Genomic DNA, 23,820 nt, shown 5'->3' on the forward strand with positions numbered 1-23,820 from the left:
TATCATTTATGCATCTTATTTTGCTTAGTACGGCGGTAGCATTATAAGATGATCCCTTACTAAAATTTCAAGGTATAAGTGCTCTCCCAGAGTATGCACCGTTGTGACAGTTCTTCGTGCTAAGACACCACGTGATGATCAGGTGTGATAGGCTCTACGTTCACATATAACGGGTGCAAGACAGTTTTGCACATGCGGAATACTCGGGTTAAACTTGAGGAGCCTAGCATGTACAGACATGGCCTCAGAACACTAGAGACCGAAAGGTCGAACATGAATCATATAGTAGATATAATCAACATAGAGATGTTCACCATTGAAAACTACTCCATCTCACATGATGATCGAACGTGGTTTAGTTGATATGGATCACGTGATCAGATGTCTCGAGTGATGTCTATCTAAGTGGGAGTTCTTAAGTAATATGATTAATTGAACTTAATTTATCATGAACTTAGTCCTGATAGTATTCACATATCTATCTTGTAGATCAATAGCTTGCGATGTAGCTCCCCGTTTATTTTTGATATGTTCCTAGAGAAAAATAAGTTGAAAGATGATAGTAGCAATGATGCGGACTGGGTCCGTCATCTAAGGATTATCCTCATTGCTGCACAGAAGAATTATGTCCTTGATGCACCGCTAGGTGATGGACCTATTGCAGGAGTAGATGCAGACGTTATGAACGTTTGGCAAGCTCGGTATGATGACTACTTGATAGTTTAGTGTGACATGCTTTACGGCTTAGAACCGGGACTTCAAAAACATTTTGAATGCCACAGATCATATAAGATGTTCCAAGAGCTGAAATTGATATTTCAGACTCATGCCCGAGTTGAGAGGTATGAGACCTCTGACAAGTACTTTGCCTACAAGATGAAGGAGAATAGCTCAACCAGTGAGCATGTGCTCAGAATGTCTGCGGACTACAATCACATGAATCAAGTGGGAGTTAATCTTCCAGATAAGATAATGATTGACAGAGTTCTCTAGTCACTATCACCTAGTTACTGGAACTTCGTGATGAACTATAATATGCAAGGGATGACAAAAATGATTCCCGAGCTCTTCGCGATGCTAAAATCGGCGAAGGTAGAAATCAAGAATGAGCATCAAGTGTTGATGGTTAACGAAAACACTAGTTTCAAGAAAAGGGGCAAAGGAAAGAAAGGGAACTTCAAGTAGAATGGCAAGCAAGTAGCCACTCCTGTGAAGAAGCCCAAAGCTAGACCTAAGCCGGAAACCGAGTGCTTCTACTACAAAGAGAATGGTCACTAAAAATGGAACTACCCCAAATGCTTGGCAGATAAGAAGGATTGCAAAGTGAACAAAGATATATTTGATATACATGTTATTGTTGTGTATTGTACTAGTGTTCATAGTAGCCCTTGGGTGTTTGATACCGGTTCAGTCGCTAAGATTAGTAACTCAAAACAGGAGTTACAAAATGAACAGAGACTAGTTGAGGGCGAAGTGACGATGTGTGTCGGAAGTGATTCCAAGATTGATAAGATCACCATCGCACACTCCCTCTACCTTTAGGATTAGTGTTGGACCTAAATAAATGTTATTTGGTATTTGCGTTGATCATGAATATGATTGGATCATGTTTATTGCAATACGGTTATTCATTTAAGTCAAAGAATAATTGTTATTTTGTTTACATGAATAAAACCTTCTATGGCCATACACTCAATATAAATGGTTTATTGAATCTCGATCGTAGTGATACACATATTCATAATATTGATGCCAAAAGATACAAAGTTGATAATGATAGTGCAACATAATTGTGGCACTGCCGTTTAGGTCATATTTGTGTAAAACACATGAGGAAACTCCATGCGGATGGACTTTTGGAATCACTTGATTATGAATCATTTGATACTTGCAAACCATGCCTCATGGGCAAGATGACTAAAACTCCGTTCTCCCGAACAATGGAATGAGCCACTGACTTATTGGAAATAATACATACCAATGTATGTGGTCCAAAGAGTGTTGAGGCTCGTGGCGGGTATCATTATTTTCTAACCTTCACAGATGATTTGAGCAGATATGGGTATATCTACTTGATGAAACACAAGTCTGAAACATTTGAAAAGTTCAAATATTTTCAAAGTGAAGAGGAGAATCATCGTAACAAGAAGATAAAGTTTCTACGATCTGATCGCGGAGGCGAATATTTGAGTTATGAGTTTGGCCTTCATTTAAAAATGTGGAATAGTTTCACAACTCACGCCACCTGGAACACCACAGCATAATGGTATGTCCGAATGTCATAATCGTACTTTATTAGATATGGTGCGATCTATCATGTCTGTTACCGAATTACCACTATCGTTTTGCAGTTATGCATTAGAGACAGTTGCATTCACGTTAAATAGGGCACCGTCTAAATCCGTTGAGATGCACTACAAGAAATATGTCAACTAGTGACCTTCTGTCAGTGACCCTGGAAGAATTGGTCATAGATCTACGACCATTTTAGATCAATTGGTCAAAAGTTGTTCGGGGGGCTCCAAACCCTCAACTATATCGACCATTTTGGTCAGGAAGGCCGCAATTTCCTTACGCGAAATGGTCATAAAGCAGACAACACTGGTCTGCTGCCTTATTTCTACTGATCACGACCAATATAGATGGTCATAACCTTGTAAATTGTGGTGGATTGCTATGACAAGGCGCCACCTCGTCAGTTTTGCCTATGTGTCATCTCCATGTGTCAATCTTTGCCCTAGGTTGTGATGCAATCTATATTTTTGTCATTCCCAAAATTCCACAAAAAATCTCATAAATTCTTTGGGTCATATCTTTGTCAAATATGTAAAAATACTTCCTTGCCTAGTTCAAAAATAATTCAACAATATTCATTTTCCTATTCTGTTCACAATAATACTTTGAGGAGGAAGTGTTATTTATATATTCTTGATTGCCCTCAAAATTTTTGGGCACTCTTTCCTATCTAAATCATTGCCTCGTGACAAAATTCAGCTCCCTTTTCCCAGTAAATCTTCCTCGGCAAATTTCCAAAGTTTTTTTCCACCTAGAAGCACTGTGAATGAAGTACCATTTTTATATATCCAAATGACATGAAATTTATACAGTTCCTTCATATGCCCAAATTATCACCCTCCTCCAAATTGCAGCTCAGTCAAATCATCTATGTGAGCCCAGGTTCAATTTATATTTTATGGCCAGATTGGCACATTGCAAAGCAAGTGTTATCCAGATCCCTCCGATTACCCTCAAACTTTTTGGGCACTCTTCCATACCCAAATCATTGCCACATGATAATATTCAGCTCCATTTTCCTGGTAAATCGTTCTCAGGAAATTTCCAAAGTTTCTATCTCGAGAGAAGCTTTGTGAAGTAAGTACTAGCTAGGCTTACCCAAATGATCTGAAAATTTACCAGGGCATGACCATACCTATGTAACTTACCTACACCAAATATGAGCTCATTTCATTTATTCAATTGCTCTCGCTAATTTTCCCAAGTTTCTGTCCAGGGAATAGCATTGTGAAAGAAGTACCACTTTGGCATGTCCAAATGGCATGAATTTTCTACAGTGCTTTCCTATGCCCAAATAACCATCCTCCACCAAATTTCAGCTCAATCCATTCATTATTTTGAGCCCAACTTCAACATTCATATTTCTATCCACTATGGTACTTTGCAAAGCAAGTACCACCTAGACTCCTCCTTTTGAGCTAAAACAATGTGAAGACAGTCTTCTTAGTAGATTATCATCCTCAGCCAAAACTCACGCCCATTGGCCACATGCATTTCACGTATCGCTAATCAAACACTTGGCTGCTAATTCATGTTTGAGAATAGTTCGGTCTCCTTGCGAGAATCTTATGTTGTAATTTTCTTCCTAGCACTTTCCTAGGGAGTACCCAACCCCCTAGACATGCCTAGGCCGCCCAGAACACATGGCAACGCCACGGTCACGCGGTGACCACGCGGCGGGCATGCGAGTTTACGCGCTCTGGAGTTGGGGCCCTCGTCCACCATCTAAACCTCGATGTATTGCCACGAAACCATGTATTTCTGATTAAATAGATACTTATATACCTATAAATGATTTTTGTAAAAAATAAAGGGCAAACTATAAGGTAGATGCAGTTAAAATTTGACCCGCTTCCTACTAAATCGGCAGAAATTTGTCTTTTTCACAAGTGGTGGATCAAAACTTTTGACACCCAACCATTTTGTAAATTATGCATTAAATATGGCCTAATATTTTAGAAAAATGATTTGGTCCAATTTTGCAACAAATATATGGTAGCCCCTTCACAAAAAACTCATTTCGGGCATTCAAAAAATGGAAAATGATTTTTCCGTGCAAAGAAAATGAAAACTCCCTTAGGCAACATTGTTTGGAATTCCAAGATGCACCCTTGTGCACAATATGAGATCATTTGAACAAACTATGCCATGGATGTGGCCATAAGATTGATCATTTGGCTTGAAAACCCTGAATCTTCACGCATGATAGCTCATTTATGAGAACACCTTTTTAAAATAATTGTCGTATTACAAGTTTATTATTTTTCCTGAAAACTTGGTGACATATAATGACACAATGCGAAGGTTTTCCAATTTTTTGATTTTTTCTCGAATTTTCTATGCCCGTTTCAAAATGCGGTCAAAACAACAGGCTTGACCGTTCCTAGCTAGTGGTTGAATCTTGGAAACCTTTTGATGTTTCTCTGATTAAATAGATACCTATGTACCTAGAAATTATTTTTGGAAAAAATAAAGAGCAAACTATGAGGCAGCTGCAGTTCAAATTTGACCCGCTTCCTTCTAAATCGGCAGAAATTTGTCTTTTTCATGAGAGGTGGATCAAGGCTTTTGACACCCAACCATTTTGTCAATTGTGAATTATATATGTCCTATTATTTTATAAAATTGATTTGGTCCAATTTTGCAACAAATATATGGTAGGTCCTTCGCAAAAAATCTCATTTCGGGCACTCGGAAAATGGAAAATGAATTTTCCATGCAAAGAAAATGAAAACTCCCTTAGGCTACATTGTTTGGAATTCCAAGATGCACCCTTGTGCACAATATGAGATCATTTGAACAAACTATGCCATGAATGTGGCCATAAGATTGATCATTTGGCTTGAAAGCTATGAATCTCCACGCATGATAGCTCGTTTCTGAGAACACTTTAAAAAAAATAATTACCGTGTTACAAGTTTATTTTTTTTGGTAACTTGGTCACATATAATAATACAATGTGAAGGTTTTCCAATTTTTTGATTTTTTTGAATTTTTTATGCCCGTTTCAAAATGCAGTCAAAATAGCGGGCATGGCCGTTCCTAGCTAGTGGTTGAATCTTGATTTTTTTATGTTTATCTAATTAAATAGATACTTAAGTACCTACAAATGATTTTTGAAAAAAATAAAGAGCAAACTATAAGGTAGTTGCAGTTCAAATTTGACCCGCTTTCAGCTGGATTAGCGGAAGTTTGTCTTTTTCACCACAAGTGGGTCGAAAATTTCGACAACCAACCATTTGGTCAACTGTGCATTAAACATGGCCTAATATTTTAGAAAATTGATTTGGTCCAATTTTACAACACATATATGGTAGGTCCTTCACAAAAAACTCATTTTGGGCACTAAAAAAATCGAAAAAGGATTTTTTGTCCAAAACAATGAAAACTTCATTAGGCATCATTGTTTGCCATTCCAAGATGCACCCTTGTGCACAATATTTACAATTTTGAAACAAAGAAAACTGATTTTTGGTACTCCGAAAATAGAAAATGATTTTTTGTGCAAAGAAAATAAAAACTCTCTTCGGTAACATTGCTTATCATTTCAAGATGCACCCTTATGCACAATATGAGATGATTTGAAAAGTATAGTGATGCCATTTTGCAAAAAAATGGTTGTTTATTCAAGAAAACCTCATTTTTGTTGCAAAAATTTGTGAAAAAAGAAAAAGAAGAAAGAGAGAGAGGGAGAGAGAGAGAGAGAGAGAGAAGTGTTGGATCTGGGGAGAGATTTGGAGCGTTGGATGTAGGAGGAGCGGATGGTCAATATTTGTTCTAGGGGAGGGATCCGTGGCCTCGCTTGTGATTGGTTGTTGCCTTTGCATCTAAAATGCCAAGGAAAAAATTGCCATCTCTCGCGATCCCCCCACGACCCCTCCCCGAAGCCCAACCACGCGAACCCTAACTCAGATCCTCTCCCACTCCAGCCGCCACTGCCGCCTAGATCCAATCCCTCCTACCCTCCCGCCCTAGATCCAATCGCTCCTTTCTTGCACGCGTCGGCCACCTCCCTCCGGCGGAGCTCGCCGCCCTCCTCCTCTCACCCTCTCCATCAACCGCACTACAGCCGCTGCGACACACACCAGAGCAGCTGAGATCCGTGTCCCAGCACCTACGCGGAAGGTGGTCATCCTCTCGCCCGCCTACACGATGCCCACCTGTCTCCTCTCCTCTCGCCCACCGCACGTCCGCTGCTCCATCAAGCAGGTCTCCGACAACCTCCACGGCAACATCTCCCTTGATCCGGTGATTGATTTGTTTTGGGCCTTCACTGCAGCGCTAGTTCCTCCGCTACCACGCCACATTGCTTCCCCACGACGGGACCAAACAACAACGACAACGCAAGTTCCCGTCCACTAGATTATCTGCTCCCAAATGCGTTAGCAGTATCTGCCCAGTTTTTCCTCTTCAGATTTTGGGTACTAGTAGTATGCTTGTGTTCTTGTAGCATATCAACTGTACTAGTAGTATGCTTGTGTTCTTGTAGCAAGTTCCCGTCCGCCGATTACTGGTTTTAGCCCCAAGCCATCTTGTCTTGCCGTTTTTGGTGAGCTGGTGGCTTGGGGCTAAAACCACTGTTTATGGTCGTTGATGATGGTCATATTAGCTATGAGATGTGAGGGAAAAATTGTAACCTCAAATGTGTGTCATCATGTTACTGTTGTGACCCTTCATGTTATTTCCGTGCTGAGATTGTGAGATTCTTATAGGACCATAAAGTTCATTCTCTTTCAGTCTATCACACGTGTTTTGTACCAATATCATGATTATGCACCAAACATATTACCGTTAGTGGTTCATTCTATTTGATATCGTCAACTTTATTATCACCTGCCATAAGGACGATCTGTATGCACCAAACATGATCTTGAAATGATTTTTATTCTAAGCATTTTTGTCATAGTCAATAAGCTAGTTCCTGAATAAAATTTGTTAATGAAATGTTTCTGTAGCATGCTATAGTTAATTAGTTGGCAAGTGTGATGTCCATTCGCTGGATTCCGTCGCCTGATTCCAGACGCCTCCTCTGTTTTTTGTAGGTCTGGCAGCACCGCCGCATCAACGACGAAGGTGTTGACCGCGGCGGCGAGCGGCGCGAGTTGGTGGCTGCAGGACTCGACGGCACGGCTCTCGTCAGCGGCGACAGAGGCGGTTGTTAGGTGAGCCGAGCGTGCCTCCTCCCCGCCCCCAAAATTAGCGCCGTCGGTCCATCGCCTGATTTCGACTAATCCAGCTTCTTTTGGTCTAGCTGGGCATTATTTTGAGTTCATATATGTGCTTGTCACTCCATAGGTTATAGTAATTCCCTCTGTTTCCTTATGTGTTCTTGTAGTTTGGTTGCTTTCCTGTTCATGCATGTTTGTATAGCTATATATAGTTTTGCTGTGAATCTGTCGTGCATGTATTGAACTGCAAGAAATGTTGAATACATGTTCACTCTCAGCTGGGATATTGAATTGTACATAGTTATGTGATTTATTCATGTCTGCTTCTTATCTTATTGAGTGGTTATCTTTATGTCCTTGCTACCAGTAGGATGGTCAATAGCTTGTTTTGTAGTTCTCTACTTTATGCAAATAGCTTCCTGTAGCATTGTTCTACTATCTGTGTGATGCTGAACAATATGCTCTTAATCTGTTGCTATATTCTCACCAAATGCATAGTTTTTTTCGTAGACCTATTGTTAAACAAAATCTTAACTTGTATCATTTTTTCTTAACAATAAGCCTAGAATTCCCGACTCTTGTGTTATATGATCATCTTACTCCTGCTTCAACAACTGTACTGATTCCTGACTGTTGTATGTAAGGAGTAAAATAGTTTACTTGAGTGATATCCACTGGTTCACTATCTTAAAGCACCTTTTTAGCATTGTGGGCTGCTAATAGTATTTTAGGCTTACCATATCCTCTCTGGCGCGATGGCAGGAGCGCATGATAGACTACTAAATGGACAAGTATCTGCAACATTCAGCGTTGAAGATGGTGCATACCAGATGTTCTACTGTAGCCCCATCCATATCATCGACATGAAGTTAGGTATCTACTCATCCTAAAATTGATGGCCTGAAGCTTGATGCATGCATAATGTGACACACATATGAGGATATCTGAATAATTTTGACATGATTGCTCTGTTATCTAGCAGCAGATTGATACTTGTCATTTGCCCTTTCCAAATATATCTCAGTTTTGTTGTTATGAGAATGTTATATGCATGGTTTCTTATTAGATCTCAAATTCTGCAGCTATGTTTCATTGTTAGGAGAATGTTATATGCAGGGCTACACTTAATTATGTTCCCTAACTTTTCTAATTTATAATCCGCAGATTTTGGCTTTCACTCGTCAAAAGTTGGTGTACAAGGAACTCCAGGAGAAGAATCTTTAAGTAAATAATTTATATAGATCAGGATCTTATGTTGTCGAGGTGGCAGCTGTTGTGACCAAAGATCAGCCTGGAGATGTGCATCATAGTTTTAGTTGATGTTGCCACCATGTTTTGGTGCCTATGTATTTGATTGTATATACACTTGATGGACCGTGTAGTCGTGTACGTGCTGTTTGAGTTTCATTTAGTGATTTCTGGATTTGATCATTTAATTGAGAAAATTATTTATTGTTTGATGTTGAAATGTGTAAAATTGAAATCTGTGATTGAAAAAGATTGAATGTTCTATTGTACTGAATAATATTTGGGCACTAAAAAGGCAATGGCCCAAACAATAGTGCGTGGAATATTGTGCAATGATGCAATTATGATACAAAAAGGCTGAATGAAATGGACTGCGAAATAGACGAGGCCTTCAAATAAAAAGGCTGAATTACATGGGCCAGGCCCATGTAGCTAGCCAAAATTTACAGAAAAATATGTAAAAAGGTTGAATTAATGGGCTTGGCACATATAAACACCCAATTGGACCGGGCTGATTCTAATTTTTGACCCTTTCAATTGGTCACAATTTTGCCACGTCGGATCTGACGTGGCTTGGGCAGAGAGCTAGCAACCAAAACAGAAGGTCATGGAATCAACGACCTTTTGTTTTGGTTGTGGAATTCTACGACCTTCTCATAGAAAAGGTCGTTAATTTCAGTTTACGACCGCCAGCTTTTGGCTTTCTGTTTTTGATCACAAAAAGTTCGCAAATGAAAAACAATGACCTTTCAGTGACCAATAGTGATGGTCGCAAGTTGACATATTTCTTGTAGTGACGACACCGTATGAACTGTGGTTTAGCAAGAAACCTAAGCTGTCGTTTCTTAAAGTTTCGGGTTGCGATGCTTATGTGAAAAAGCTTCAGTCTGATAAGCTCAAACCCAAATCAGAGAAGTGCGTATTCATAGGATACCCAAAAGAAACTGTTGGGTACACCTTATATCACAGATCCGAAGGCAAGATCTTTGTTACTAAGAATGGATCCTTTCTAGAGAAGGAGTTTCTCTCAAAAGAAGTGAGTGGGAGGAAAGTAGAACTTGACGAGGTAATTCTACCTTCTCTCGAATTGGAAAGTAGCTCATGACAGAAAACTGTTCCCGTGATGCCTACACCAACTAGAGAGGAAGCTAGTGATAATGATCATGAAACTTCAGATCAAGTTACTACCGAACCTCATAGGTCAACCAGAGCACGTTCCGCACCAGAGTGGTACGGTAATCCTGTCCTGGAAGTCATGTTACTAGACCATGACGAACCTACTAACTACGAGGAAGCGATGATGAGCCCAGATTCCGATAAATGGCTTGAGGCCATGAAAATCTGAGATATGATCCATATATAAGAACAAAGTGTGGACTTTGGTGGACTTCTCGATGATCGGTAAGCCATTGAGAATAAATGAATCTTTAAGAGGAAGACGCACGCTGATGGTAGTGTTACTATCTACAAAGCTTGACTTGTCGTAAAAGGTTTACGACAAGTTCAAGGTGTTGACTACGATGAGATTTTCTCACTCGTAGTGATGGTTAAGTCTGTCCGAATCATGCTAGCAATTGCCACATTTTATGAAATCTAGCAAATGGATGTCAAAACTGCATTCCTTAATGGATTTCTCAAAGAAGAGTTATATATGATGCAACCAAAAGGTTTTGTCGATCCTAAAGGTGCTAACAAAGTGCACAAACTCCAGCGATCCATCTATGGACTGGTGCAAGCATCTCAGATTTGGAATATACGCTTTGATAAGGTGATCAAAGCATATGGTTTTATACAGACTTATGGTGAAGTCTGTATTTAGAAGAAAGTGAGTGGGAGCTCTGTAGCATTTCTGAAATTATATGTGGATGACATATTGTTGATCAGAAATGATATAGAATTTCTGGATAGCATAAAAGGATACTTGAATAAGAATTTTTCCAATAAAATACCTCGGTGAACCTGCTTACATATTGGGCATCAAGATCTATAGAGATAGATCAAAACGCTTGATAATATTTTTCAATGAGTTCATACCTTGACAAGATTTGGAAGTAGTTCAAAATGGAACAGTCAAAAAAGGAGTTCTTGCCTGTGCTACAAATGTGCGAAGGTGAGTAAGACTCAAAACCCGACCAAGGTAGAAAATAGAAAGAGAATGAAAGTCATTCCCTATGCCTCAGCCATAGGTTCTATAAATTATTCTATGATGTATACCATACCTATTGTTTACCTTGCCATGAGTTTGGCAAGGGAGTACAATAGGGATCGAGGAGTAGATCACTGGACAACAGTCAAAATTATTCTTAGAGGACTAAGGAGATATTTCTCGGTTATGGAGGTGATAAAGAGTTCATCGTAAAGAGTTACGTCGATGCATGCTTTTACATCGATCTGGATGACTCTGAGTCTCAATCTAGTACATATTGAAAGTGGGAGCATTTAGCTATAGTAGCTCCGTGCAGAGCATTGTACACATAGAAATTTGCAAAATACATACGGATCTGAATGTGGTAGACCCGTTGACTAAACCTCTCTCACAAGCAAAACATGATCACACCTTAGTACTCTTTGGGTGTTACTTGTTGGAAATATGCCCTAGAGGCAATAATAAAATGGTTATTATTATATTTCTTTGTTCATGATAATTGTCTATTGTTCATGCTATAATTGTGTTATCCGGAAATCGTAATACATGTGTGAATACATATACCACAACACGTCCCTAGTGAGCCTCTAGTTGACTAGCTCGTTGATCAAAAGATAGTCATGGTTTCCTGACTATGGACATTGGATGTCATTGATAACGGGATCACATCATTAGGAGAATGATGCGATGGACAAGACCCAATTCTAAGCATAGCTTAAAGATCGTGTAGTTCGTTTGCTACAGCTTTTCCGAATGTCAAGTATCATTTCCTTAGACCATGAGATTGTGCAACTCCCGGATACCGTAGGAGTGCTTTGGGTGTGCCAAACGTCACAACGTAACTATGTGAATATAAAGGTACACTACGGGTATCTCCGAAAGTGTCTGTTGGGTTGGCACGAATCGAGACTGGGATTTGTCACTCCGTATGACGGAGAGGTATCTCTGGGCCCACTCGGTAATGCATCATCATAATGAGCTCAATGTTATCAAGTGGTTGATCACCGGATCATGCATTACGGTACGAGTAAAGTGACTTGTCGGTAACGAGATTGAACGAGGTATTGGGATACCGACGATCGAGTCTCGGGCAAGTAACGTACCGATTGACAAAGGGAATTGTGTACGGGATTGATTGAATCCTCGACATCGTGGTTCATCCGATGATATCATCGAGGAGCATGTGGGAGCCAACATGGGTATCCAGATCCCACTGTTGGTTATTGACTGGAGAGTTGTCTCGGTCATGTCTGCGTGTCTCCCAAACCCGTAGGGTCTTCACACTTAAGGTTCGGTGACGCTAGGGTTGTTGAGATATTAGTATATGGTAACCCGAAAGTTGTTTGGAGTCCCGGATGAGATCCCAGAAGTCACGAGGAGTTCCGGAATGTTCTGGAGGTGAAGATTTATATATAGGACGTCAAGTTTCGGCCATCGGGAAAGTTTCGGGGGTAATCGGTATTGTACCGGGACCACCGGAAGGGTCCCGGGGGTCCACCAGGTGGGGCCACCTATCCCGGAGGGCCCCATGGGCTGAAGTGGGAGGAGAACCAGCCCCTAGTGGGATGGTGCACCCCCCTTGGGCCTCCCCCTGTGGCTAGGGTTGGAAACCCTAGGGGTGGGGGGCAACCCACTTGGCTTGGGGGGCACTCCACCCCCTTGGCCGCCGCCCCCCTTGGAGATTGCATCTCCTAGGGCCGGCGCCCCCCCTAGTGGTCATATATATAGTGGGGGGGAGGGAGGGCAGCCGCACCCTAGCCCCTGGCGCCTCCCTCTCCCTCCCATGACACTTCTCCCTCTCCCTGAGCTTGGCGAAGCCCTGCCGAGATCACCGTTGCTTCCACCACCACGTCGTCGTGCTGCTGGATCTCCATCAACCTCTCCTTCCCCCTTGCTGGATCAAGTTGGAGGAGACGTCTTCCCAACCGTACGTGTGTTGAACGCGGAGGTGCCGTTCGTTCGGTGCTAGGTCATCGGTGATTTGGATCACGACCAGTACGACTCCATCAACCCCGTTCTCTTGAACGCTTCCGCTCGCGATCTACAAGGGTATGTAGATGCACTCTCCTCTCCCTAGTTGCTAGATGACTCCATAGATTGATCTTGGTGATGTGTAGAAAATTTTAAAATTCTGCTACGTTCCCCAACAGTGGCATCATGAGCTAGGTCTATGCGTAGTTTCTATGCACGAGTAGAACACAAAGCAGTTGTGGGTGTCGATATTGTCAATTTGCTTGCTGTTACTAGTCTTATCTTGATTCGGCGGCATCATGGGATGAAGCGGCCCGGACCGACCTTACACGTACGCTTACGTGAGACTAGTTCCACCGACTGACATGCACTAGTTGCATAAGGTGGCTAGCGGGTGTCTGTCTCTCCCACTTTAGTCGGATCGTATTCGATGAAAAGGGTCCTTATGAAGGGTAAATAGAAATTCGCATATCAAATTGTGGTTTTGGCGTAGGTAAGAAATGTTCTTGCTAGAAACCTATAGCAGCCACGTAAAAACTTGCAACAACAATTAGAGGATGTCTAACTTGTTTTTGCAGCATGTGCCGTGTGATGTGATATGGCCAAAAGGATGTGATGAATGATATATGTGATGTATGAGATTGATCATGTTCTTGTAATAGGAATCACGACTTGCATGTCGATGAGTATGACAACCGGCAGGAGCCATAGGAGTTGTCTTAATTTATTTATGACCCGCGTGTCAACATAAACGTCATGTAATTACTTTACTTTATTGCTAAAGCGTTAGCCATAGTAGTAGAAGTAATACGATGAAGAGACAACTTCAAGAAGACACGATGATGGAGATCATGATGATGGAGATCATGGTGTCATGCCGGTGACAACGATGATCATGGAGCCCCGAAGATGGAGATCAAAAGGAGCAAATGATATTGGCCATATCATGTCACTATTTGATTGCATGTGATGTTTATCATGTTTTACATCTTATTTGCTTAGAACGACGGTAGCTTAAATAAGATGATCCCTCATAATAATTCAAGAAAGTGTTCCCCCTAACTGTGCACCGTTGCGAAGGTTCGTTGTTTCGAAGCACCACGTGATGATCGGGTGTGATAGATTCTAACGTTCGAATACAACGGGTGTAAGCCAGATTTACACACGCAATACACTTAGGTTGACTTGACGAGCCTAGCATGTACAGACATGGCCTCAAAACACAGAAGACCGAAAGGTCGAGCATGAGTCGTATAGAAGATACGATCAACATGAAGATGTTCACCAATGTTGACTAGTCCGTCTCACGTGATGATCAGACACGACCTAGTTGACTCGGATCATGCTTCACTTAGATGACTAGAGGGATGTCTATCTGAGTGGGAGTTTATTGAATAATTTGATTAGATGAACTTAATTATCATGAATTTAGTCTAAAATCTTAACAATATGTCTTGTAGATCAAATGGCCCACATTGTCCTCAACTTCAACGCGTTCCTAGAGAAAACCAAGCTGAAAGATGATGGCAGCAACTATACAGACTGGGTCCGGAACCTGAGGATCATCCTCATAGCTGCCAAGAAAGATTATGTCCTAGAAGCACCGCTAGATGACGCACCCATCCCAGAGAACCAAGACGTTATGAACGCTTGGCAGTCACGTACTGATGATTATTCCCTCGTTCAGTGTGGCATGCTTTACAGCTTAGAACCGGGGCTCCAAAAGCATTTTGAGCAACATGGAGCATATGAGATGTTCGAAGAGCTGAAAATGGTTTTCCAAGCTCATGCCCGGGTCGAGAGATATGAAGTCTCTGACAAGTTCTTCAGTTGTAAGATGGAGGAAAATAGTTCTGTCAGTGAGAACATACTCAAAATGTCTGGGTTGCATAACCGCTTGACCCAGCTGGGAGTTAATCTCCCAGATGACGCGGTCATTGATAGAATCCTTTAGTCGCTTCCACCGAGCTACAAGAGCTTTGTGATGAACTTCAATATGCAGGGGATGGAAAAGACCATTCCTGTGGTATATTCAATGCTGAAATCAGCAGAGGTGGAAATCAAAAAGGAACATCAAGTGTTGATGGTTAATAAAACCACTAAGTTTAAGAAAGGCAAGGGTAAGAAGAACTTCAAGAAGGATGACAAGGGAGTTGCCGCGTCCGATAAGCAAGCTGCCAGGAAGAAGTCAAAGAATGGACCTAAGCCTGAGACTGAGTGTTTTTATTGCAAGGGAAGTGGTCACTGGAAGCGGAACTGCCCCAAATACTTAGCGGACAAGAAGGCCGGCAACACTAAAGGTATATGTGATATACCTGTAATTGATGTGTACCTTACCAGTACTCGTAGTAGCTCCTGGGTATTTGATACCGGTGCGGTTGCTCACATTTGTAACTCAAAGCAGGAGCTGCAGAATAAGCGGAGACTGGCGAAGGACGAGGTGACGATGCGCGTCGGGAATGGTTCCAAGGTCGATGTGATCATCGTCGGTACGCTGCCTCTACATTTACCTACGGGGTTAGTTTTAAACCTCAATAATTGTTATTTAGTGCCAGCTTTGAGCATGAACATTGTATCAAGATCTCATTTAATTCGAGATGGCTACTCATTTAAATCCGAGAATAATGGTTGTTCTATTTATATGAGACATATGTTTTATGGTCATGCTCCGCTGGTAAATTGTTTATTCTTTTAATGAATCTCGAGCGTAATGTTACACATATTCATAGTGTGAATACCAAAAGATGTAAGGTTGATAATGATAGTCCCACATACTTGTGGCACTGCCGCCTTGGTCACATAGGTGTCAAACGCATGAAGAAGCTCCATGCAGATGGACTTTTGGAGTCTCTTGATTACGAATCATTTGACACGTGGGAACCATGCTTCATGGGTAAAATGACTAAGACTCCGTTCTCAGGAACAATGGAGCGAGCAACCAACTTATTGGAAATCATACATACTGATGTGTGCGGTCCAATGAGTGTTGAGGCTCGCGGTGGCTATCGTTATGTTCTCACCCTCACTGATGACTTGAGTAGATATGGGTATGTCTACTTAATGAAACACAAGTATGAGACCTTCGAAAAGTTCAAGGAATTTCAGAGCGAGGTTGAGAATCAACGTGACGGAAAAATCAAGTTCTTGCGATCACATCGTGGGGGAGAATACTTGAGTCACGAATTTGGCACACACTTAAGGAAATGTGGAATAGTTTCAGAACTCACGCTGCCTGGAACACCTTAGCGTAATGGTGTGTCCGAATGTCGTAATCGCACTCTATTGGATATGGTGCGATCTATGATGTCTCTTACCGATTTACCGCTGTCATTTTGGGGCTATGCTTTAGAGACTGCCGCATTCACTTTAAATAGGGCTCCGTCGAAATCCGTTGAGACGACACTGTATGAATTATGGTTTGGGAAGAAACCTAAGCTGTCGTTTCTAAAAGTTTGGGGATGCGATGCTTATGTCAAGAAACTTCAACCTGAAAAGCTCGAACCCAAATCGGAAAATGCGTCTTCATAGGATACCCTAAAGAAACTATTGGGTATACCTTCTACCTCAGATCCGAAGGCAAGATCTTTGTTGCCAAGAATGGATCCTTTCTAGAGAAAGAGTTTCTCTCGAAAGAAATAAGTGGGAGGAAAGTAGAACTTGATGAAGTACTACCTCTTGAACCGGAGAGTGGCGCAACTCAGGAAAATGTTCCTGAGGTGCTTGCACCGACTAGAGAGGAAGTTAATGATGATGATCATGAATGAGGGAGTCCTAGATTAGGGGTTGTCCGGATGGCCGGACTATACCTTCAGCCGGACTCCTGGACTATGAAGATACAAGATTGAAGACTTCGTCCCGTGTCCGGAAGGGACTTTCCTTGGCATGGAAGGCAAGCTTGGCGATACGGATATGTAGATCTCCTACCATTGTAACCGACTTTGTGTAACCATAATCCTCTCCGGTGTCTATATAAACCGGAGGGTTTTAGTTCGTAGGACGACATACAGAACAACAATCATACCATAGGCTAGCTTCTAGGGCTTAGCCTCTCTGATCTCGTGGTAGATCTACTCTTGTACTACCCATATCATCAATATTAATCAAGCAAGACGTAGGGTTTTACCTCCATCAAGAGGGCCCGAACCTGGGTAAAACTTCATGTCCCTTGCCTCCTGTTACCATCCGGCCTAGACGCACAGTTCGGGACCCCCTACCCGAGATCCGCCGGTTTTGACACGGACATTGGTGCTTTCATTGAGAGTTCCTCTGTGTTGTCGCTGTTAGGCTTGATGGCTCCTACGATCATCAATAGCGATGCAGTCCAGGGTGAGACCTTCCTCCCCGGATAGATCTTCGTCTTCGACGGCTTTGCACTGCGGGCCAATTCACTTGGCCATCTGGAGCAGATCGAAAGCTATGCCCCTGGCCGTCAGGTCAGATTTCGTAGTTTAAACTGCACGTCTGACATCTGCGGGGACTTGATCTTCGATGGATTCGAGCCACTGCCGAGCGCGCCGCACTGTCCCGACGAGCATGATCTAGCTCTGCCGCCGAACAGTGCCCTGGAGGCCGCACCCGCATCGGCTTCGACCCTTAATTCGGAGCCAACAGCGCCGATCGAGGATGGGCGGTTGGACGCCGCTTCGGGGGCTGCGATCCAAACGGCAATCGAGCCGAACACCAGCCCCGCACTCCGTGAGACTCGTGACTCCAAGGAGCTGGACTCCTCTCCGGACTCCGAACCCTCCGCACCCCTGCCGATCGAATCCGATCGGGCGCCGATCATGGAGTTTACTGCCGCGGACATCTTTCAGCACTCACCTTTCGGTGATATTCTGAAGACACTAAAGTCTCTCTCTTTATCAGGAGAGCCCTGGCCGGACTACGGTCAGCAAGGTTGGGATACGGACGATGAAGAAATTCAAAGCCCACCCACTACCCACTTTGTAGCCACTGTCGATGATTTAACCGACATGCTCGACTTCGACTCTGAAGACATCGACGGTATGGACGCCGATGAAGGAGATGATGAAGAACCAACGTCTATTGAGCCCTGGAAAGCCACCTCGTCATATGACGTATACATGGTGGACGCACCAAAAGATGACGATGAGGAGCGGAAGGACGCACCAAAGGCTTGTTCCCTCGAGAAGCAGTCAAAGCGGCGACGCAACCGCCGCCCCAAATCCCGCCTCGACAGAAATAACGATCACACAGACCCAGCGCTGGAGCAGGGCGAACCGCTGCCGGACAACGGCAATCCGGATAATCAAACCGAACAAACAAATTCTATCAAGGATAATGGTCCGGATGACATAACACCAGACGGGCACCCGGAGCAACAGAATGCCCGTAAAAGGCTTGTTGCCACCACGAGGAGTCTTAAAAAGCAGAAGCAAAGGCTCAAGGCTGCGCAAGACACACTCCAAATCAGATGGAGTAAAATACTCAACACAACAGCGAGGTACGGCTACAATCACCCCTCCAAGAGCTACCCAAAGCGGAAGCTGCTACCTGAATTCGATGAGGAGGCCTCAAACCCACCACAACCAATATCAAACAGCCACCTGCCGGATAGACGACCCCTCTACCAACACAGAGCGGCATACAATGCCACTCACAATACAACACGCGACCCATGCGAGGGCTCGCACCCAAAGGACGACGCAACAAGATCCATCTATGGACCACGCAAGCGCACCCCAGCATACAATGCAACACAACAAACATCCGAACAACGCGGTACACCCAGCTACACGGGTGCTGCACACCCCCTATGTTTCACCGATGAGGTGCTGGACCATGAATTTTCAGAGGGATTCAAACCCGTAAACATAGAGACATACGACGGAACAACAGACCCTGGGGTCTGGATTGAGGACTACATCCTTCATATCCATATGGCTCGAGGAGATGATCTCCACGCCATCAAGTACTTACCCCTCAAGCTCAAAGGGCCAGCTCGTCACTGGCTTAAAGGCCTCCCCGAAAGCTCCATTGGAAGTTGGGAGGAGCTCGAAGACGCCTTTCGGGCAGATTTTCAAGGGACTTATGTCCGACCTCCGGATGCGGACGATTTGAGTCATATAACTCAACAGCCCGGAGAGTCAGCCCGAAAGCTTTGGAACAGGTTTCTTACTAAAAAGAACCAGATTGTCGACTGTCCGTACGCCGAAGCCTTGGCAGCTTTTAAGCATAGCGTCCGTGATGAATGGCTCGCCAGACACCTCGGCCAAAATAAGCCGAGAACGATGGCCGCATTAACAAACCTCATGACCCGCTTTTGCGCGGGTGAGGACAGCTGGCTAGCCAGATGCAGCACCAGCGACCCCAGTACATCTGAAGTTAGAGATGGAAACGAGAAATCACGGTGCAACAGCAATAACAAATGCCGGAATAAAGAAGACAGCACAAAGGGCACGACAGTAAACGCCGGATTCAAAAGCTCTCGACCAGGTCAAAAGCCGCCCTCTAAAGGCACCAGGGATGAACTGTCCAGCCTCAACAAAATTTTGGACCAAGTATGTCAGATCCATAGTACCCCTGGTAAACCTGCTAATCATACCCATAGAGAATGTTGGGTCTTCAAGCAATCTGGCAAGCTCAACGCCGTACACAAGGGGGAGGATACACCAAGTGAAGACGAGGATGAGCCTCCCAAGCAAGACACTGGGGAACAAAAGAAATTTCCACCAGAAGTCAAAACAGTAAACGTGTTACATGTGATCAAGGGAAAAAACAACGTGGCACTCCCAGGACAATATACCCAAGTGCCTGTCACCGCGAAGTCCTGCCACTGGTCGTCTCAACCGATCACTTTCGACCATCGCGATTACTCAGCAAGTATCCGACGCGCAGGATGGTGGATATCACTTCACACGAGTAATTGGTGGACGGTGGCAGCAATCTAAACCTAATATATCAGGATACAATTCGCGGGATGGGGTTAGACCCAAAAAAAATTCGCCATAGCAATACTACCTTTAAAGGAGTAACGCCAGGCCCAGGGGCTCGTTGTACGGGCTCCCTCCTACTACAAGTTAGATTCGGCTCCTCCGATAACTTTCGTCGCGAGCATTTAACCTTCCACATCGCTCCGTTCCAAAGTGGCTATCAAGCACTGCTCGTACGCGAAGCTTTCGCTCGCTTTAATGCAATACCACACTACGCCTCCCTCACACTCAAGATGCCCGGTCCACGTGGCATCATTTCAGTGAGCGGAAATATCAAGCGATCTCTGCGCGCCGAAGAGAGTGCGGCTGCCTTGGCAGCCGCACACTAGAGGCACCCGGACCAGTGAAAGCATCCAATAGGTCGTCAAGACCTCAGATACAACTAATCAAGTCCGGCGCCGCTATTTATACCGTAAATGGTCACACCCCTATTTGATACAAGGGGCTCAACGCGCGCAAACAAGTGGCAATTTATTCTCATCTTGAATTATACATGGTTTCTTTAAAAACTATCTTTTTGCACGACAACTTTTTCACCTAAATTCCTCTCTTTTACAGACGATCATCGTGCTACACCCATCCAGGATACGGCACAACGGAGACACAGGCGCAGACGTGCAGCAGGGACCCGCTCCAAGGATTCTTTTTAGATTAAGACCCTGCGTAAACCTTTTTTACTGTCTCTTGTTGATACATATCCACCGTTGAGAAGGATGCTCACGTCTTGGCATGTGGCCACGTCAGAACAATGCATGTACCTGGACACAAGGGGCTTCTTACAAAGGCCATTATTTAGGCCCGGTTTATACCACAAAGACCGAATACCTTAGGGAGTGTTCGGCGTCGCGAGTTTGGCCTTATATGCATCAGCTCCGAATCATTGTCTTTGGTCAAATGTTGAGTTTGCCCAGCTCCTGTATTTTGGTGCCTTACGTTCCGCTTTACCGGCTAAGGTAGCACCAGGAGAACTACTATGATTGTGCCCTAGTTCATCCGGACGAGCACCTCAGTAGAGAAAGCCGAAAACTGATTGTCATGATATAGCGTGAGACTGGTCAACCACTCGATGACTTGTTGGAATGTTAGAATTCCTCTACCTTAACGAAGGGCCGCTTTCTGGCCAGGCATGTACGCACCCCGGGATCGGGAGAGTGTGGAGCCACCAGGGGCTATCTAGTAGCCCCACTGTCAAACTCCTATGGCTAAGTGAAAGTGCTAAAGCATTATAGTCTGGTTGCCTCGCTCGCTCCGCTATCACCTCCTTAATAGGACCAAGACGTTGGGTTAAGTGTGAACGCATGTTTTTTGCGAGCACCTCCGCATTATATGCGTGAGGGTTGAAGCCGGCGGCTGCAATCTTTCAGGTTATACACATGTATACATAAACGGCCGCCCAGGAGGCACCATATTACTTCCAGGCAAAAGTATAAAAATAGCCTTACAAAAATTTATAAAAGCATTTCGCTTACAATGAGATTACATATCACTCAAACATAATATTTTTTGAGCACTGGGTCTCTATCAAACGAGCACCCTCAAGAACTTCTTCAAAGTAGTGCTCAGCAGCCATTCGACCTATGGCCAAATCCCGCGCTTCAACAGTGGTAGCATCCATCTCCGCCCAGTATGCTTTAACACGAGCAAAGGCCATCCGTGTGCCCTCTATGCACGCTGACCTCTTCATCGCATTAATGCGCGGCACCACGTCAAGGAACTGCTGCACCAAGCTGAAATAGCTGTTCGGTTTTGGCCTTTCCGGCCATAGCTGATCCACAACAGACCTCATGGCGAGTCCGGACAACCTATTTAGTTCGGCCCATTCGGCTAGTTGGTCAGTCAATGAAAGCAGACACTCGGGAGAATGGAATTGTGTCCAAAACAGCTGGTCCACTTCACGGCCAGTCTGACCCTGAAAGTACTTGGCCGCATCGGCAGCGCTCGCCGCCAAATCCATATACACATCCTCCGAACTCCACAGCTGATCCAGAGAGGCATACCGTGGATCTCCGAACTTCCTTCACAACATAAAGGGTTTCCCAGCTACAATATCCCCGGCTTCCCGCAGCTCCTCCTTCTTTGCTCTCATAGCAGAGCGGATGTCTTTTCTCGTCGCAGCAGCCTTCTCAAGGTCCGATGCCTTCGCTAGGTTTTCCTTTTCAAGAACCCGGCAACGGTCGGCGGCGACTTTTAATTCTATGGTCATCTTGGCCATCTTATCTCGGCTCTCGCCATGCGCGGCCTTCTCGGCTTTCAACTCTTCGGCCGCCTTGAAAGTAGCCACATTACCAAACCTCGCTTGTTCCTTGGCTCGGGTAAGTTCTGCCCGCAAGGCTTCAACAGTGGCAGCTCCATCTGCAGTCACAACATATTAAAGATACTAGCATCATGCTGCTCTTACTATGTGGCATTTACCAGATAATGACACTTACCCTGTGCCTCGTCAAGCCTTTTGTTAACAAGCTCTATGTCGGCGTCTGCCGCATCCAACTGCCGTTTTAAATGGGCAAACTCGCTAGTCCGGCTAGCCACCGGAGCTTCCATCACCTGCACATAGAGTCAGTATGGTTATTACCTGGGAATATGATCCTCTGTTCGTCGTCGTTTCCGAGGACAACCAGAGTCTCAGGGGCTACTATCTACACAGGGCACACCTAGCATGTGCAGGACTACCATACATAATTTTACGTACCTCAAAGCCTATCAGTAGACTCATAAAAGCTTCATGCAATCCACTCTCGGCGGATGAGATTCTCTCCATCACCGTATTCATCAGCACACGGTGTTCATCTGAGATGGCCGCTCGCCCCACCAACTCCCTCAGAACATCCGATCGCACACCAGACGGTGCCGGACTCTTTTGTCCGCTCTCTTTGGGAGCCGGACACTGGGAGCTTCGGGGGTCAATGGGATTATCTTCTGGCCTCACCGGACTCAGAGAGGCCCTCCGCGATGACACTTCGGGGTCGCCCGCTTCCGGAGTGGAGGAGTCCGAAGGAGGCGTTTCACTCTCCATCATCTCTGGAAGAAGATCCCCCGAAGACGAGCTCATTTGAGAGGGGCTAAGGCCCGAACTGCAAAGATATATGCGGTGGTTATTTTCTCAGAAGAAAAAGATGGCATACCTGTACTATTAAAGTATTTCGGGTCACTTACGACTCGCTGGAGAATTGATCCCCCCGTGGACTTTGTGCGGCAAAAGAACCCCCCAAGGTAGGACCCTCTGTGGGAGACTTCTTCTCCCTTTTGGAAGCTTCGGCTTCCGAATCCCCGGGCGCAGTCCTTTTCCTCCTCCGGTCGTCTTCCTTCATGGAGACGCTCGCTCCCTCGGTTAGAATGGGCAGCGTTGGGGGCCCGCGTCCGCCTGTATTATCCTCCCCAGTATCTTCCTTCAAGGGCTCCGGGCAAGGTGCGACCTGGAGCATCTTTTCCAATACCGGATTGTCCAAACCCTCAGGGAGGGCGACCGAACACCGAATCAACTTCGCCTTTGTTAGCCAGTCCTGGTCAAAAAGCAAACTCTCAGAAATAACTTCGTAACAAATGAGAGATAGTATGTTCGGCCGGAAGATTCCTTACTTGTTCGGCGGCGCGGTTACTGCTCAGGCCCACGTCCTCGGTGATTTACGGACACTCTACCTGAGGTCCGAAGAATGACTTGTACATCTCCTCGTGCGTCAGCCCGAGGAAATTTTGAATGACACGCGGTCCCTCGGGATTGAACTCCCACAAGCGAAGGGGCCGGCGTTTGCAAGGCTGGACTTGACGAACCATCATAACTTGTATTACCGCAACCAAACTAAAATCTCCATTGAAGAGATCTTGAATGCGGCTTTGCAGTATAGGCACGTCCCTGGCTGGACCCCAGCTCAGACCTCTGCTGATCCATGACATCAGTTGTGGTGGAGGGCCCGAGCGGAAAACAGGGGCGGCCGCCCACTTGGCACTTCTAGGAGCCGTGATGTAGAACCACTCCTGTTGCCACAATTCAGACACCTCTGGAATGGAACCTTTGGGCCATGGAGCTCCCGTCATCTTGCAT

The sequence above is a fragment of the Triticum aestivum genome, chromosome 7A (genome assembly GCF_018294505.1).
Source record: "Triticum aestivum cultivar Chinese Spring chromosome 7A, IWGSC CS RefSeq v2.1, whole genome shotgun sequence".
Taxonomy (NCBI): domain Eukaryota; kingdom Viridiplantae; phylum Streptophyta; class Magnoliopsida; order Poales; family Poaceae; genus Triticum; species Triticum aestivum.